Source organism: Urocampus carinirostris, chromosome 3, assembly GCF_059441175.1.
Source record: "Urocampus carinirostris isolate Australia breed hairy pipefish chromosome 3, RoL_Ucar_1.0, whole genome shotgun sequence".
In the NCBI taxonomy this organism is placed as follows: Eukaryota; Metazoa; Chordata; class Actinopteri; order Syngnathiformes; family Syngnathidae; genus Urocampus; species Urocampus carinirostris.
In genome coordinates, this window is record NC_142351.1 from 8123627 (window position 1) to 8140890 (window position 17264).

A 17264-nucleotide genomic window follows, 5' to 3' on the forward strand; every position below is an offset into this window, starting at 1 on the left:
ACGATAAAACACTGTGAGCCTTAACCTTTGATCTCACACTTTTCACATTGATAGTAGAGAATGTAATGTTCATAATTGTTGTAAAAGTATTTAAACTAGTTAGACAAAACTGGGGGATCTGAGTCCATTCTTTGGTGATCATCGAGATCATCGAGAGTGTCACCTGTGTCAGACACATCACTTAAGAGTAGTACCTCATTTTGAGACTCACCGGGGAAAACTCTGGGACCCTCTGACTCTCTGTCTGTGGTTCCAGGTCTTCCCCTTTTTTCTGGGTTAGGGGGTGAGCCAGAGGACCTATCAAGGGGTCTCTTACTTCCTTGCCCACTAAGGGTCAGGTTTTTTCCCTCCCCGACTTCCTCCGTCTCAACTTCATACAGTTCCCTTGTGGGCTTATTCACCGGCAATCGGCTTTCTTCTAAATCTCTTATCTTTGTTTCTGGTTTTTTCACCACTCCCAATTTTGTCTTACTTTTACTCCTCTTTCCAGTGCCCGTATGGGTTTTTGGAGAGTCATTCGCCTTTTCGATTTGTTTGTCTTCTCCAAATCCCGGCAATGGCGTAGCAAACAAATTTGCTAATTTGAACTCTCTTCCAGGCCCTTCCTGATTAATATGTGTTTTCGGAGTGGCAGTTGCTTTTTCTATTCGTTTGTCATGTCCAAATTCAGGTATTTTATGAGAAATCGAATTAGAATTTCCAGGTTCTTCCTGTTTCAATTTTGATTCTCTGGTCTCTGCTCCAGGGGTTTTGGTAGGTACATCTGTTTTTTCAATTTGTTTGTCTTGTCCAATTTCTTTGTGCATTTCTTGATCAATTTCATTGGGTATTTCCATAACTTTATTCATTTGCTGTTCATCTTCATTGGGTATTTCTATAACTTCATTAATTTCTTGTTCATTTTCATTTTGTATTTCCATGACTTTATTAATTTCATTGTCTTTGTTATCTTTATTCACTTCATTGTCTTTGTGACATTTATTCATTTCATTATCTATGTTGTCTGACATCATTTCATTGTCTTTGTTGTCTTTGTTAACTGCCTTCCTAGCTTTCAATTTGTTAGCAAACGAATTCGGGCAGTTTCTAAAGAGGTGATTCGTTTCTCCACAGAGATTGCATTTTCTGCTATTGCTACATTCCTCAAAGGAATGTCCAATTGTTCTGCACTTTCCACAAAAAATTCGATCACATACCTCAGCCAGATGCCCATGCTCACCACATTTGCGACAGAGTTTCGGTTGCCCTTGATAGTGGATAAAGCCACGGTTTTCCCCCAGGAATATAGTCGACGGAATTTGTTTCAGTCCCTGAAAGCCCTGAGGATCTTGCCGTAGTTGGACTGGTACCCTCCAGGCACCATTCCAATAGCCTTTCTCACACCTCACCTTCATAGCCTGGCCTTTTACTGAGCAGTATCTACTCAACCAATAACAGACGTCATCAGCACTGATCATTTCACTAAACATTCTAACAACGACAATCTTGTTAGTATTATCAGTCAGCTTCTCCACTGTAAATCCTGAAAACTGGGACCTCACTCCCTCAAAGCGATTCCAAAACTCTTGATAAAGAGCTGCCGTTTCAAAACTCACATCAAAGCCTTTGCCAGAAGTCATTTTTATGACAGCATGTACCTCCTCCTTTTTAAACTTCAGAATCTTTTCAACAAACTTGTTAATAAAATCCGTCCTTGACATTCCCTCCGAAATTGCCACAACATCTTTGAGCAAGAATCTCACGCAGTTACGTCTCCGCCCGCCGGTATAATGCCCGGCCATGGCAGGACTCGGCTGCTTTACTTCTAACTATGTTAAAATGGTTAGAATTGTAAAATTAATAATTAACAATACTCTTAAAACCGACGCCAATGACAGTATAAACGCATAGAACGAGCAGTGCTAACCTGATGCGTCCACCATCAACCGACCCCACTCCCCCGCACTCCTATGATCAATGGTTGTTCAGTACATGATAAGGTATATGTATATATGAACTGACAAGTGATAACAGTGATTACAACAGTGCAAACTCCCGGTTATAGTTGTTGATATATTCCAATATGAGTGCATGATTAGATAGTAATACAGTATACATATTGGCCTTAGGCCTGACCCCCGTAAACACTTCGAAGAACGTGCTTCGCCGTATTCGTCAACGGGTGTCGTGAAGTCAGATGTCGGAGTGGGGGATCATCCCAGCAGGCATCACGCTCAGTTTCCATGCAGCCCAAAACCCGGAAGCAACGATGCATCCCGACCATCTCAGTCAGCAGCTTGCTCCCCGGCAGTGTGACATACCAACAAAAGAATCACAATCAGAAACCAATATATTTGTAGCCGTTATTCCTAGCGCTATATAGTGTGTTGCGTGTTTAACAATAGTGCTACTTGATGTTGTATTTAGTCCAGACCATCATATGTGTCTCTTTCCGCAGATGCTCCATTATTTAAAGTAATATAGACTGACTGTTAATGTTACCAGATAAAATTCAAGGTGTTGAATTTAGTTGAGTCATCTGTTCCTCCTCACTAAGGAATAAGCTTGGATATTCAATCACTAACTGTGCTAATTGAGCTTCTGCCACCCTAGTATTAGCAACTACTGTCATTTGTTCTCCAAAAGTCTTAAGCATTCCTCTTTTAAGAATAGGTATGGCACAGAAACACAACAAACACATAATTATTACGACAGTTAGTACAAGAATTCCCCCTTTCGCTAACAGACCACCCCAGTACCCAAATGTAGACGAGAACCAATCAAAAGAGATACTGTTCTTTTCAGTATTTACTGTCACTTCATTGCTCAACTCACAAATCTTTGACAGTGCTTTTGTGAAGCCTCCTGCTTCGGCTGTATTTAAAGGTATATAAGTACAGCTTCCCTCCTTTATCATATGACACACGCCTCCTTTACTGGCTAAGAGAAAATCGAGGGCCTGACGATTCTGCCAGGCCATCCTAGATGTCTCATGTAATTGCTCTCCTATTGCACTAAAGGCCTCGTTAGTGTAATTAATAAAACGTTGTTGGTTGTAATAAATGTAATTAATCCATTCTGCGTTCTTATTCGGAGTTATCCAGATAAATATCGATTCTAATCCAGACTTAATTTCATTCCTAGCTTTAAATTCCTCTGGAATTCCTCTCGGTTGTCCGATGGCATCTAGATATATTCGTCCATCCGGAAGATATGCTCTCTTAACACTGGCTTCTCTGGATATTCTTAGTAGCTCATAAACCCCTTTATACATGATATGGACCGGTACTTTCATTCTCACAAGTGTACACAATCCTGCCCAATTTCGTGGAAGCTTGCTCCTTAAATAGTCACCTCCACACATCCAGTAACTGTCTGCTATTGCGACTGATTGATCCCTCAAATAACGTATGTCTGGAATTGTCATTGTTACGTTTTCGCATGTCTGGTCTTGCACACCCGGATTTTCAAACCATATTGGTTTATCTGGAAATAAAGGATACATATTTGCGTGTGGAAACCAGGATATAACCCAAGTTGTCTTACACTTCACTGTCGTGTTTCCTACCTCGTGTCCATCTATGCCCTTGTAGCTATATCCACCACTTGCATAACATTCATACTCAGCAGTCCTATCTACTCGATACCTTTTTGGAGGGACTTTTTGGTCCGTTGATCGTTGAAATTCTCTAAACATCCTATACCTAATTTTTCAGGTGTCCACGTCAGCCTTGGATAATAATGTCCACCTTTTGCACCAGAAATAAATCTACATTCTATCGTACACATTGGCAGCGGAATTGGCTTAACTACAAACATTTGTGAACCAAATCTTGGGTCTTTGCAAATCCGTCGCTGCTCCTCTGCACACGTCTTCATATTATGTTTTTCTGGAATTGCAATTAAAACGCCTGGCAGCGCCGTCGAGCATGTTATACATTCTTCATCTGTCATGACTCTCGCAGTATACCATAACCATCTATACCACGTGTTGTACTTCGCGTTTTCCCACCCAAGTTCGTCCGTTGGGTTAAAACTTTTTGGCCTATAGTCACTAATGACTAGGCGACTGTCCTGACTGCCAACTCCACCATCCGCACAATAGTCTTCGTATGCCATACTTTTTTGAGGATTAACTTCAATTGGCTTATCCACTGTATCATTTTGAGTTTCTACTTCAATTGGTCGTCTTATTGTAGGAGTCATGGTTACCCCCTCGTTTAGATGGGACTGCTTTGGCTGTTTAACCTCTGTAACATTTTCCTGTATTTAACGAACTACTAGTGCACTCATTTTCGGCCGTTGGCGTGTTGTAACCTCACCCTTTGGTGTTGTTGCCGTGGGTGTAGATTTCTCTGATTTTAGGTGTGTTGTCACCGTCTGTATCATCACTTTAGGTGCTGGAGTGACCCACAAACTGGACCACCAGCTGTTAAGGCTTGGCTTGTTATCCGTTACTTTAGTCTGTACTGTTGTTAACATATTTGGTTTTCGGTATACAGTCGGCACTTCGATTGGTTCCACGTCTCTCTTTTGTCGGATTAATCCCATCGTACTCGGGATTTTAGTACTTCCAATTTGTTTTCTATTGCAAATTGTACTTTCCAAATTTTCAATTGTTTCAACATGTTGTATAGTAGTGTCACACTTAACCAGGCTGCTGTCTCTTTGATGCGTCATGGTCTGCAACTGCAGCGTCGCTGTCGGGATCTCCGGCTGCACTTCTGGACCCGCAATTTCCATTCGCCGCTGCGATTTCTCGAGCTCTGCTCCTAGTAACAACCATATCCGATAATTTATTATCACACACAGCTTTGTCACCCACATCTTGTTTTCCTAATTTAACGTTACTGCCCTGTTGATCTTGCTTGGTCTCGTTGACGGTGGCAGCGCGAGCCTTGGTACAGTGGTTTAGATGGTACCAGGTTGAGCTGCCCTCGACCTGGACTGCGGTCGGCGTTGCCCTTACGACGGTGTACGGTCCCTCACGCCTCGGTTGGTTCCACTTTCGTCGAAACACCTTGATGTACACGAGATCTCCTGGGACCACCGTCCTCTCGAATGGTTGTTCGACCTTGGACTCTTGCCTCTTCACCTGCAGGTAGATGGCCTTCTGGATAGCCGTCAATTGTCTCATATAGTCTCTCAGTTCAGTTTGTAGTTGCTCAAGCGGCGGCCCTTTATAGAGACCCCTCAAATGCGGCGCTGGCATCGGTCTGCCTGTTAGCATTTCATGCGGTGTTAAATGTGTGATCCGATGAGTTTGCATACGATAACTCATCAACGCTAATGGTAGCGCATCTACCCAGTTGAGCTTAGTACTTGCACAGATCTTGTTTATCTTTGATTTTAATGTTCCATTTACTCTTTCCACCATCCCTTGACTTTGTGGGTGATACACCGCACCCAACCGTTGTTTAGTGTGTAGTTTTTGTAAGATGCCCTTCACGACCTTTTGAACAAATGCCGCACCATTATCCGAGCTTGTTTCTGACGGTATGCCAAATCGCGGAGTAACTTCTCTAATCAAAAACTTAATTACTGTTTCCGCACCTAGATCTTTTGATGGCACTGCTTCAACCCAACGACTAAATCGGTCGATCACGACGAGCATGTATCGTTTTCCTTGTACCGTCTTTATCATGTCTACATAATCAATTACTAAATGCTTAAATGGTCCCTGTGGGACTGGCACAAAGCTAATCGGTGCCCGTACACACTTCCTGATGTTTCTTTCTGCACAAATAACACAGAATAACACAGAATAACCCACAAACAAGCAAGACACTCTAACGCACATACAAGACCGTAAAATGTAAAAGAACACACCTGTTAGCGCAAGCCTGACTCATGTCACACACACATTCTTCGTATCGCTTGTTCTATGCGAATATATCTTATTAATACAACATCTGATTAACTGCTCATTTTTCTAACGTCGGTATAACCTTTCAGATTGTAGAAAATGGCGAAGTTCCATGCACCACACTTTTTCTTAAGTGCAAGGCTACATGTCCGCCTCCCAAATCATCAATCGACTAGGGAAACACATAAAACATGCCCCGTATTAACCATATATAGATCGTCTACTCTCAAACTGTCACTTCAGCAAATGATGACGTCTCATCACCGCTTTTACACGGATCTCAAGACCATCATAAATATACAAATACCGACGCCGCTGCACCTTTTATCCAGGTAAATTATCCTTATTTCTTTTTCAAGCAGCCATGTCCCACAACAAACGGGATTCTCTGAGCACAGAATTCCTGTCGGACAAAAATCTCAACTCAGTCTATGTATCTCATCCGTCCGAACTTGGGCCTGACTATAGACGGAAAATCCACGTGCACGACTTTTCAAAATTTAGCTCCCACGTCACAGGCTTCCGTCCCCAACTACCTCGACAAGCAACCAAAATAAGGAGAGAAAAAAACTTTCCTTACCTCAATTGCTCATTCGAGACAGTTCCACTGAGAAGTCTTTTCCCTTTTCTGTTTATTTAAGTGCCAAATCCCCGTTGGGCGCCATTGAAATGTTGGGGAAAATGCAGGTTCTAATCGAGAGAAAAGTCTTCTCATATGTGGATAAGGAGCACACGAACCAGCCTCGTGGGAGGGACATGACTTTATTGTCTTGTCAATGAAGGTCTCATGGAAATCGGGACACGGCAATGTTTTTAAAAGCTTCAATTGTGTACACCCAAAAGGCGGTCCGATCTTTACGCGTAACTTGACAGGAATTTTGTTTTTCTCCGTTTGTCTCCCTATAATAATAATGATAATAATAATAATTTCCTTGTAATGTCATTCTGTGTAACAATGTACACAGAACGAAATGTCGATTACACCTGACCCGTTTTAGCGAGCCGATGCAGCTGCAGCCAACAGAGGGCGCCGCCAACCCATTTTATAAATCTTAGGTATGACTCGGCCGAGGCGCGAACCAGCGACCTCCCATAATGAGATAAGGAGATGTTTTTCCAAACAACCTGAGGTCAGTTTATTCAGAGACTCCCGTTTCTTGCACCCTATCTTAAAGGAAACCTATTTGTTTGCCAAGAATTTCCCGAAATGTCACACAACCTTTTCTCACAACTGTAAGCAAGTCTTTCTAAATTTCTAAATGTATGCAATTCTATTCTACAAATGCAAGTCTATTTACCACAACGTTAACCTGTTGCATCATTTTTTCTACCTTCCCCCTTAGTTACACTGAGTGCTTGTGTCAACAATGTGCTTTATTCTTTCGTTTGATCCAATTTCCTTTGTCCTGTGAATAAAACATTGTTAAATAAAATCAAACTGAGTGCGTTATTTGTCGGTCTATATTATTTTTCTTCTGGACTGATCAATCATAATCCATATTTACGAACTACAAAATTGATCAATTAAAGCTGAAAATACTAAAAGTTGGACCCTTCAAGATAAATGCTAATCACAGGCTATTTCAAATGAATTTGTGTTAGAAACCGAATGCACCACCTGCTGACCGAATTGGTAACCGCCAAATTAGATTCTGAACCAAACAAATATAATTGAAAGCCATATGGTAATGTGTTGTTATTTCGGCTATAAAAGAGTCAGAAATCACGTTATGAGTGATGACTTTTGCCAGAACCGAAACTTAACGATGCGTTAAGTCAAAACAAAAAAGAAAAGGCACTTGGATTTTCCTGGACCAAAGTGAAGTTGAGACTGGAAAGCACCATGACCACATTGTAAGACAGCATTAAACTAAGTATATATATAACTGCGGTGTCGCCGTCCTACCAAGGATCCACATTCAGGCTAGACTGAATGATGAGGCTTTTATTCCAATTGCTGCAATGAGTGACACAACATACACGCACCATGTGGTCGGCACTCTCGCTGGTTCTCAACATCGTTAGCAGCATGCTGGAGACTGCTAACAATATCTGGCGTCCGGTCATAAAATCAGAGGCTAAACTAAACCTTACCCCACACCAGTGTAATGACCCTCAATCATGAGCAACACAAGGATGGACAGTCACTCGGTTTATATTTACAAATACAACACATGCTTTCTCTATGCCGTGAGTTCTACCAGACTTGCTATTCACATTAATCTTTTCGGCCAATTGCAGGCTTCGTTTTGTCCCTTTAGCCTATCCGAGCCTCCGAATAACTTTAGCCAATAGGGATCGATTCAACTTTTGATTGACACATCTTTTTCGGGCAATTGCAGGGTTTGTTTTGCTCCTTTAGTCTATCCGAGCCTCCAAAAAACTTTAGCCAATAGTGATCGATTCAAATAATGATTGACACATTGGTTAGCCGATGAAACGCCGGTATATAAATCCCAGGGCACAATCGGACTACTTTACGTTTGGGGGTAAAATCGAGTCGGCGGGTTCTTGCTTTAGTAGCAAGACTTTGCAACTTAATATTGATCCATAAATAAGGCGCATGGTCAGCTTTTGAAAAATATTAAGACTCTTAGGTGTGCCTTATAGTGTGGAAAATACGGTATTCAATATATATATATATATATATATATATATATATATATATATATATATATATATATATATATATATATATATAGCACTAGTAAATGGAAGGAGACCAAGAAGAAAGCTGCGATTGACGTGGATGGATGGTGTTATGAGTGCACTGCAGGAAAGAGGTCGAAATCTAGTGGAAGCTAGAGCTCTTGTGGGTGATAGGAAGGAGTGGAGAGGTGTTGTGAAAGGATATTAGGATGTGTTCCAAGGGATGGGCAGGGCATATGATGCAGCAAGGGTAAACCAGCGAAAGCTGTCGGGCCCTGCTGTTGAACAGAAGAGTGTGTTGTTTCACCCTGAGCCGAGTGACATGGCCGCTTTCTCGTGTCCCGTTTCATCCAGAGGGACGAAAGCATGACCAAATTAGGTGCCGAGGTGCCTCACTTGTTTGGGTGTTTGGGCATTTGGGTTGGCCATGGTCTACAAAATTTGGGTGTGTTTTTTTGCTACTTTTTCCCTTTTTTAATTTTCTTTGTTTTTGTATGTTTATCTTGCTGTCGTTCATCCCTCTTGAGGGATATGACCAGCGTAGATAGACAGTTTGTTGTAAAAGGATAGTGGGATGTTTGGACGCGTTCTAATGGGTGGGCAGGGCACCGGTATGATGCAACAGGGGTAAACCAGTGAAATCTCTCGAGCCCAAGGTAGGTAGTTGGGTAGGTGGGTGGGTTAGGTAAGTAGGTGGATAGATAGATAACCGTGGTGTCGCCGTCCCACTAAGGATCCACATTCAGACTGGAGCATTTATTGAGGCTTTTATTTTGTCTGTCTGTCTGTCTGTCTGTCTGTCTGTCTGTAATAGTTTCCCTGACTGGGAATCAAACCCGGGCCACAGCAGTGAGAGTGCTGGATCCTAGCCACACCACCAAGGACTTTACTAGAAAAAAGTTGACTGTCGTCAAATCCATTCTAGAAAAGGAACCTCTTTCAATGCTTTCTCCAATAAGAATTTTCTGTCTTTCCGTCTATTATAATATCCCTGACCTGGAATCGAACCCGGGCCACAGCAGTGAAAGTGCTGGATCCTAGCCACTAGACCACCAAGGACTTTACTAGAAAAAAGTTGACTGTCGTCAAATCCATTCTAGAAAAGGAACCTCTTTCAATGCTTTCTCCAATAAGAATTTTCTGTCTTTCCGTCTATTATAATATCCCTGACCTGGAATCGAACCCGGGCCACAGCAGTGAAAGCGCTGGATCCTAGCCACTAGACCACCAAGGACTTTACTAGAAAAAAGTTGACTGTCGTCAAATCCATTCTAGAAAAGGAACCTCTTTCAATGCTTTCTCCAATAAGAATTTTATGTCTTTCCGTCTATTATAATAGACCTGACCTGGAATCGAACCCGGGCCACAGCAGTGAAGGCGCTGGATCCTAGCCACTAGACCACCAAGGACCTTAATAGAAAAAAGTTGACTGTCGTCAAATCCATTCTAGATAAAGGAACCTCTTTCAATGCTTTCTCCAATAAGAATTTTCTGTCTTTCCGTCTATTATAATAGACCTGACCGGGAATCGAACCCGGGCCACAGCAGTGAAGGCGCTGGATCCTAGCCACTAGACCACCAAGGACCTTACTAGAAAAAAGTTGACTGTCGTCAAATCCATTCTAGATAAAGGAACCTCTTTCAATGCTTTCTCCAATAAGAATTTTCTGTCTTTCCGTCTATTATAATAGACCTGACCGGGAATCGAACCCGGGCCACAGCAGTGAGAGTGCTGGATCCTAGCCACTAGTCCATCAGGGACCGAACAGGACAAAAGTTGACTGTCGGAAAACCCATTCTAGAAAAAGGAACCTCTTTCAATTTTCTTTCCAATTCCTCAAAAGGAATTTTCTATCTGCGTGTAACAGTTTCCCTGACCTGGAATCGAACCCGGGCCACAGCAGTGAGAGTGCTGGATCCTAGCCACTAGTCCATCAGGGACCAAACAGGACAAAAGTTGACTGTCGGAAAACCCATTCTAGAAAAAGGAACCTCTTTCAATTTTCTTTCCAATTCCTCAAAAGGAATTTTCTATCTGCGTGTAACAGTTTCCCTGACCTGGAATCGAACCCGGGCCACAGCAGTGAGAGTGCTGGATCCTAGCCACTAGTCCATCAGGGACCGAACAGGACAAAAGTTGACTGTCGGAAAACCCATTCTAGAAAAAGGAACCTCTTTCAATTTTCTTTCCAATTCCTCAAAAGGAATTTTCTATCTGCGTGTAACAGTTTCCCTGACCTGGAATCGAACCCGGGCCACAGCAGTGAGAGTGCTGGATCCTAGCCACTAGTCCATCAGGGACCGAACAGGACAAAAGTTGACTGTCGGAAAACCCATTCTAGAAAAAGGAACCTCTTTCAATTTTCTTTCCAATTCCTCAAAAGGAATTTTCTATCTGCGTGTAACAGTTTCCCTGACCTGGAATTGAACCCGGGCCACAGCAGTGAGAGTGCTGGATCCTAGCCACTAGTCCATCAGGGACCGAACAGGACAAAAGTTGACTGTCGGAAAACCCATTCTAGAAAAAGGAACCTCTTTCAATTTTCTTTCCAATTCCTCAAAAGGAATTTTCTATCTGCGTGTAACAGTTTCCCTGACCGGGAATCGAACCCGGGCCACAGCAGTGAGAGTGCTGGATCCTAGCCACTAGTCCATCAGGGACCGAACAGGACAAAAGTTGACTGTCGGAAAACCCAGGTAGCGCGTCAGTCCCGTAATCTGAAGGTCGTGAGTTCAACCCTCACATGAAACATTGTGTTCTCTTTTCAAGTTTTGGGAAAATAATTGAAAAAAGGGAGAGAAATTTGATTTTGCTTTTGCAAATTTTGTTACAGAATTACAGCTTCATTGGCGCAGCAGGTAGCGCGTCAGTCCCGTAATCTGAAGGTTGTGAGTTCAACCCTCACATGAAGCATTGTGTTCTCTTTTCGAGTTTTGGTAAAATAATTGAAAAAAGAGAGGGAAATTGGATTTTGATTTTGCGATTTCAATTGGCAATTACAGCTTCATTGGCGCAGCAGGTAGCGCGCCAGTCTCATAATCTGAAGGTCGTGAGTTCAACCCTCACATGAAGCATAGTGTTCTCTTTCCAAGTTTTTGGAAAGTAATTGAAAAAAGAGAGGGAAATTGGATTTTGATTTTGCGATTTCAATTGGCAATTACAGCTTCATTGGCGCAGCAGGTAGCGCGCCAGTCTCATAATCTGAAGGTCGTGAGTTCAACCCTCACATGAAGCATAGTGTTCTCTTTCCAAGTTTTTGGAAAGTAATTGAAAAAAGAGAGAGAAATTGGATTTTGATTTTGCGATTTCCGTTCGAAATTACAGCTTCATTGGCGCAGCAGGTAGCGCGTCAGTCTCGTAATCTGAGGTCGTGAGTTCAACCCTCACATGAAGCATTGTGTTCTCTTTTCAAGTTTTTGGAAAATAATTGAAAAAAGAGAGAGAAATTGGATTTTGATTTTGCAAATTTTGTTACAGAATTACAGCTTCATTGGCGCAGCAGGTAGCGCGTCAGTCTCGTAATCTGTAGGTTTTGAGTTCAACCCTCACATGAAGCATAGTGTTCTCTTTTCAAGTTTTTGGAAAATAATTGAAAAAAGAGAGAGAAATTGGATTTTGATTTTGCGATTTCAATTTGAAATTACAGCTTCATTGGCGCAGCAGGTAGCGCGGCAGTCTCATAGTCTGAAGGTCGTGAGTTCAACCCTCACATGAACATTGTGTTCTCTTTTCGAGTTTTGGGAAAATAATTGAAAAAAAGAGAGGGAAATTGGATTTTGATTTTGCGATTTCAATTTGAAATTACAGCTTCATTGGCGCAGCAGGTAGCGCGTCAGTCCCGTAATCTGAAGGTCGTGAGTTCAAACCTCACATGAAGCATTGTGTTCTCTTTTCGAGTTTTGGGAAAATATTTGAAAAAAGAGAGGGAAATTGGATTTTGATTTTGCGATTTCAATTTGAAATTACAGCTTCATTGGCGCAGCAGGTAGCGCGTCAGTCTCATAATCTGAAGGTCGTGAGTTCAACCCTCACATGAAACATTGTGTTCTCTTTTCAAGTTTTGGGAAAATAATTGAAAAAAGGGAGAGAAATTTGATTTTGATTTTGCGATTTCAATTTGAAATTACAGCTTCATTGGCGCAGCAGGTAGCGCGGCAGTCTCATAGTCTGAAGGTCGTGAGTTCAACCCTCACATGAAGCATTGTGTTCTCTTTTCAAGTTTTGGGAAAATAATTGAAAAAAGGGAGAGAAATTTGATTTTGCTTTTGCAAATTTTGTTACAGAATTACAGCTTCATTGGCGCAGCAGGTATCGCGTCAGTCCCGTAATCTGAAGGTCGTGAGTTCAACCCTCACATGAAGCATTGTGTTCTCTTTTCAAGTTTTGGGAAAATAATTGAAAAAAGGGAGAGAAATTTGATTTTGCTTTTGCAAATTTTGTTACAGAATTACAGCTTCATTGGCGCAGCAGGTATCGCGTCAGTCCCGTAATCTGAAGGTCGTGAGTTCAACCCTCACATGAAGCATTGTGTTCTCTTTTCAAGTTTTGGGAAAATAATTGAAAAAAGGGAGAGAAATTTGATTTTGCTTTTGCAAATTTTGTTACAGAATTACAGCTTCATTGGCGCAGCAGGTATCGCGTCAGTCCCGTAATCTGAAGGTCGTGAGTTCAACCCTCACATGAAGCATTGTGTTCTCTTTTCAAGTTTTGGGAAAATAATTGAAAAAAGGGAGAGAAATTTGATTTTGCTTTTGCAAATTTTGATACAGAATTACAGGTTCATTGGCGCAGCAGGTAGCGCGTCAGTCTCATAATCTGAAGGTCGTGAGTTCAACCCTCACATGAAACATTGTGTTCTCTTTTCAAGTTTTGGGAAAATAATTGAAAAAAGGGAGAGAAATTTGATTTTGCTTTTGCAAATTTTGTTACAGAATTACAGCTTCATTGGCGCAGCAGGTAGCGCGTCAGTCTCATAATCTGAAGGTCGTGAGTTCAACCTTCACATGAAGCATTGTGTTCTCTTTTCGAGTTTTGGGAAAATATTTGAAAAAAGGGAGGGAAATTGGATTTTGATTTTGCGATTTCAATTTGAAATTACAGCTTCATTGGCGCAGCAGGTAGTGCGTCAGTCTCATAATTTGAAGGTCGTGAGTTCAATCCTCACATGAAGCATTGTGTTCTCTTTTCGAGTTTTGGTAAAATAATTGAAAAAAGAGAGGGAAATTGGATTTTGATTTTGCGATTTCAACTTGAAATTACAGCTTTATTGGCGCAGCAGGTAGCGCGTCAGTCTCATAATCTGAAGGTCGTGAGTTCAACCCTCACATGAAGCATAGTGTTCTCTTTTCAAGTTTTTGGAAAATAATTGAAAAAAGAGAGAGAAATTGGATTTTGATTTTGCGATTTCAACTTGAAATTACAGCTTTATTGGCGCAGCAGGTAGCGCGTCAGTCTCATAATCTGAAGGTCGTGAGTTCAACCTTCACATGAAGCATTGTGTTCTCTTTTCGAGTTTTGGGAAAATATTTGAAAAAAGGGAGGGAAATTGGATTTTGATTTTGCGATTTCAATTCGAAATTACAGCTTCATTGGCGCAGCAGGTAGCGCGTCAGTCTCATAATTTGAAGGTCGTGAGTTCAATCCTCACATGAAGCATTGTGTTCTCTTTTCGAGTTTTGGTAAAATAATTGAAAAAAGAGAGGGAAATTGGATTTTGATTTTGCGATTTCAACTTGAAATTACAGCTTTATTGGCGCAGCAGGTAGCGCGTCAGTCTCATAATCTGAAGGTCGTGAGTTCAACCCTCACATGAAGCATTGTGTTCTCTTTTCGAGTTTTGGGAAAATATTTGAAAAAAGAGAGGGAAATTGGATTTTGATTTTGCGATTTCAATTCGAAATTACAGCTTCATTGGCGCAGCAGGTAGCGCGTCAGTCTCATAATCTGAAGGTCGTGAGTTCAACCCTCACATGAAACATTGTGTTCTCTTTTCAAGTTTTGGGAAAATAATTGAAAAAAGGGAGAGAAATTTGATTTTGCTTTTGCAAATTTTGTTACAGAATTACAGCTTCATTGGCGCAGCAGGTAGCGCGTCAGTCCCGTAATCTGAAGGTTGTGAGTTCAACCCTCACATGAAGCATTGTGTTCTCTTTTCGAGTTTTGGTAAAATAATTGAAAAAAGAGAGGGAAATTGGATTTTGATTTTGCGATTTCAATTGGAAATTACAGCTTTATTGGCGCAGCAGGTAGCGCGTCAGTCTCATAATCTGAAGGTCGTGAGTTCAACCCTCACATGAAGCATTGTGTTCTCTTTTCGAGTTTTGGGAAAATATTTGAAAAAAGAGAGGGAAATTGGATTTTGATTTTGCGATTTCAATTGGAAATTACAGCTTCATTGGCGCAGCAGGTAGCGCGTCAGTCTCATAATCTGAAGGTCGTGAGTTCAACCCTCACATGAAGCATTGTGTTCTCTTTTCGAGTTTTGGGAAAATAATTGAAAAAAGAGAGGGAAATTGGATTTTGATTTTGCGATTTCAATTTGAAATTACAGCTTCATTGGCGCAGCAGGTAGCGCGTCAGTCCCGTAATCTGAAGGTCGTGAGTTCAACCCTCACATGAAGCATTGTGTTCTCTTTTCGAGTTTTGGGAAAATATTTGAAAAAAGAGAGGGAAATTGGTTTTTGATTTTGCGATTTCAATTTGAAATTACAGCTTCATTGGCGCAGCAGGTAGCGCGTCAGTCTCATAATCTGAAGGTCGTGAGTTCAACCCTCACATGAAACATTGTGTTCTCTTTTCAAGTTTTGGGAAAATAATTGAAAAAAGGGAGAGAAATTTGATTTTGCTTTTGCAAATTTTCTTACAGAATTACAGCTTCATTGGCGCAGCAGGTAGCGCGTCAGTCCCGTAATCTGAAGGTCGTGAGTTCAACCCTCACATGAAGCATTGTGTTCTCTTTTCGAGTTTTGGTAAAATAATTGAAAAAAGAGAGGGAAATTGGATTTTGATTTTGCGATTTCGATTGGAAATTACAGCTTCATTGGCGCAGCAGGTAGCGCGTCAGTCTCATAATCTGAAGGTCCTGAGTTCAACCCTCACATGAAGCATAGTGTTCTCTTTCCAAATTTTTGGAAAATAATTGAAAAAAGAGAGAGAAATTGGATTTTGATTTTGCGATTTCCATTCGAAATTACAGCTTCATTGGCGCAGCAGGTAGCGCGTCAGTCTCATAATCTGAAGGTCGTGAGTTCTTTCCTCACATGAAACATTGTGTTCTCTTTTCAAGTTTTGGGAAAATAATTGAAAAAAGGGAGAGAAATTTGATTTTGCTTTTGCAAATTTTGTTACAGAATTACAGCTTCATTGGCGCCGCAGGTAGCGCGTCAGTCTCGTAATCTGAAGGTCGTGAGTTCAACCCTCACATGAAGCATTGTGTTCTCTTTTCAAGTTTTTGGAAAATAATTGAAAAAAGAGAGGGAAATTGGATTTTGATTTTGCGATTTCAATCCAAATTTACAGCTTCATTGGCGCCGCAGGTAGCGCGTCAGTCTCCTAATCTGAGGTCGTGAGTTCAACCCTCACATGATGCATTGTGTTCTCTTTTCATGTTTTTGGAAAATAATTGAAAAAAGGGAGAGGAATTGGATTTTGCTTTGGCAAATTTTGTTACAGAATTACAGCTTCATTGGCGCAGCAGGTAGCGCGTCAGTCTCGTAATCTGTAGGTTGTGAGTTCAACCCTCACATGAAGCATAGTGTTCTCTTTTCAAGTTTTTGGAAAATAATTGAAAAAAGAGAGAGAAATTGGATTTTGATTTTGCGATTTCAATTTGAAATTACAGCTTCATTGGCGCAGCAGATAGCGCGTCAGTCTCATAATCTGAAGGTCGTGAGTTCAACCCTCACATGAAGCATAGTGTTCTCTTTTCAAGTTTTTGGAAAATAATTGAAAAAAGAGAGAGAAATTGGATTTTGATTTTGCGATTTCAACTTGAAATTACAGCTTCATTGGCGCAGCAGGTAGCGCGTCAGTCTCATAATCTGAAGGTCGTGAGTTCAACCCTCACATGAAGCATTGTGTTCTCTTTTCGAGTTTTGGGAAAATATTTGAAAAAAGAGAGGGAAATTGGATTTTGATTTTGCGATTTCAATTCGAAATTACAGCTTCATTGGCGCAGCAGGTAGCGCGTCAGTCTCATAATCTGAAGGTCGTGAGTTCAACCCTCACATGAAACATTGTGTTCTCTTTTCAAGTTTTGGGAAAATAATTGAAAAAAGGGAGAGAAATTTGATTTTGCTTTTGCAAATTTTGTTACAGAATTACAGCTTCATTGGCGCAGCAGGTATCGCGTCAGTCCCGTAATCTGAAGGTTGTGAGTTCAACCCTCACATGAAGCATTGTGTTCTCTTTTCGAGTTTTGGGAAAATAATTGAAAAAAGAGAGGGAAATTGGATTTTGATTTTGCGATTTCAATTCGATATTACATCTTCATTAGCGCAGCAGGTAGCGCGTCAGTCTCATAATCTGAAGGTCGTGAGTTCAACCCTCACATGAAGCATTGTGTTCTCTTTTCAAGTTTTGGGAAAATAATTGAAAAAAGGGAGAGAAATTTGATTTTGCTTTTGCAAATTTTGATACAGAATTACAGGTTCATTGGCGCAGCAGGTAGCGCGTCAGTCTCATAATCTGAAGGTCGTGAGTTCAACCCTCACATGAAGCATTGTGTTCTCTTTTCGAGTTTTGGTAAAATAATTGAAAAAAGAGAGGGAA

General features: G+C 41.2%; 8 non-coding genes across 8 annotated transcripts; all 8 read left to right on the forward strand.

Moving 5' to 3' along the window:
- The first annotated feature begins 11335 nt into the window (after positions 1-11335).
- trnat-cgu (transfer RNA threonine (anticodon CGU)) lies at positions 11336-11408 on the forward strand. The gene has a single exon. It is a non-coding gene; the product is annotated as a tRNA-Thr (tRNA).
- A 410-nt stretch (positions 11409-11818) lies between these two features.
- Positions 11819-11890, forward strand: trnat-cgu (transfer RNA threonine (anticodon CGU)). The gene has a single exon. It is a non-coding gene; the product is annotated as a tRNA-Thr (tRNA).
- A 411-nt stretch (positions 11891-12301) lies between these two features.
- Positions 12302-12374, forward strand: trnat-cgu (transfer RNA threonine (anticodon CGU)). The gene has a single exon. It is a non-coding gene; the product is annotated as a tRNA-Thr (tRNA).
- Positions 12375-14561: 2187 nt separating this feature from the next.
- trnat-cgu (transfer RNA threonine (anticodon CGU)) lies at positions 14562-14634 on the forward strand. The gene has a single exon. It is a non-coding gene; the product is annotated as a tRNA-Thr (tRNA).
- Positions 14635-15044: 410 nt separating this feature from the next.
- On the forward strand, positions 15045-15117 carry trnat-cgu (transfer RNA threonine (anticodon CGU)). Its single transcript has one exon. It is a non-coding gene; the product is annotated as a tRNA-Thr (tRNA).
- A 250-nt stretch (positions 15118-15367) lies between these two features.
- trnat-cgu (transfer RNA threonine (anticodon CGU)) lies at positions 15368-15440 on the forward strand. Its single transcript has one exon. It is a non-coding gene; the product is annotated as a tRNA-Thr (tRNA).
- A 411-nt stretch (positions 15441-15851) lies between these two features.
- trnat-cgu (transfer RNA threonine (anticodon CGU)) lies at positions 15852-15924 on the forward strand. The gene has a single exon. It is a non-coding gene; the product is annotated as a tRNA-Thr (tRNA).
- A 249-nt stretch (positions 15925-16173) lies between these two features.
- On the forward strand, positions 16174-16246 carry trnat-cgu (transfer RNA threonine (anticodon CGU)). Its single transcript has one exon. It is a non-coding gene; the product is annotated as a tRNA-Thr (tRNA).
- Positions 16247-17264: the final 1018 nt, after the last annotated feature.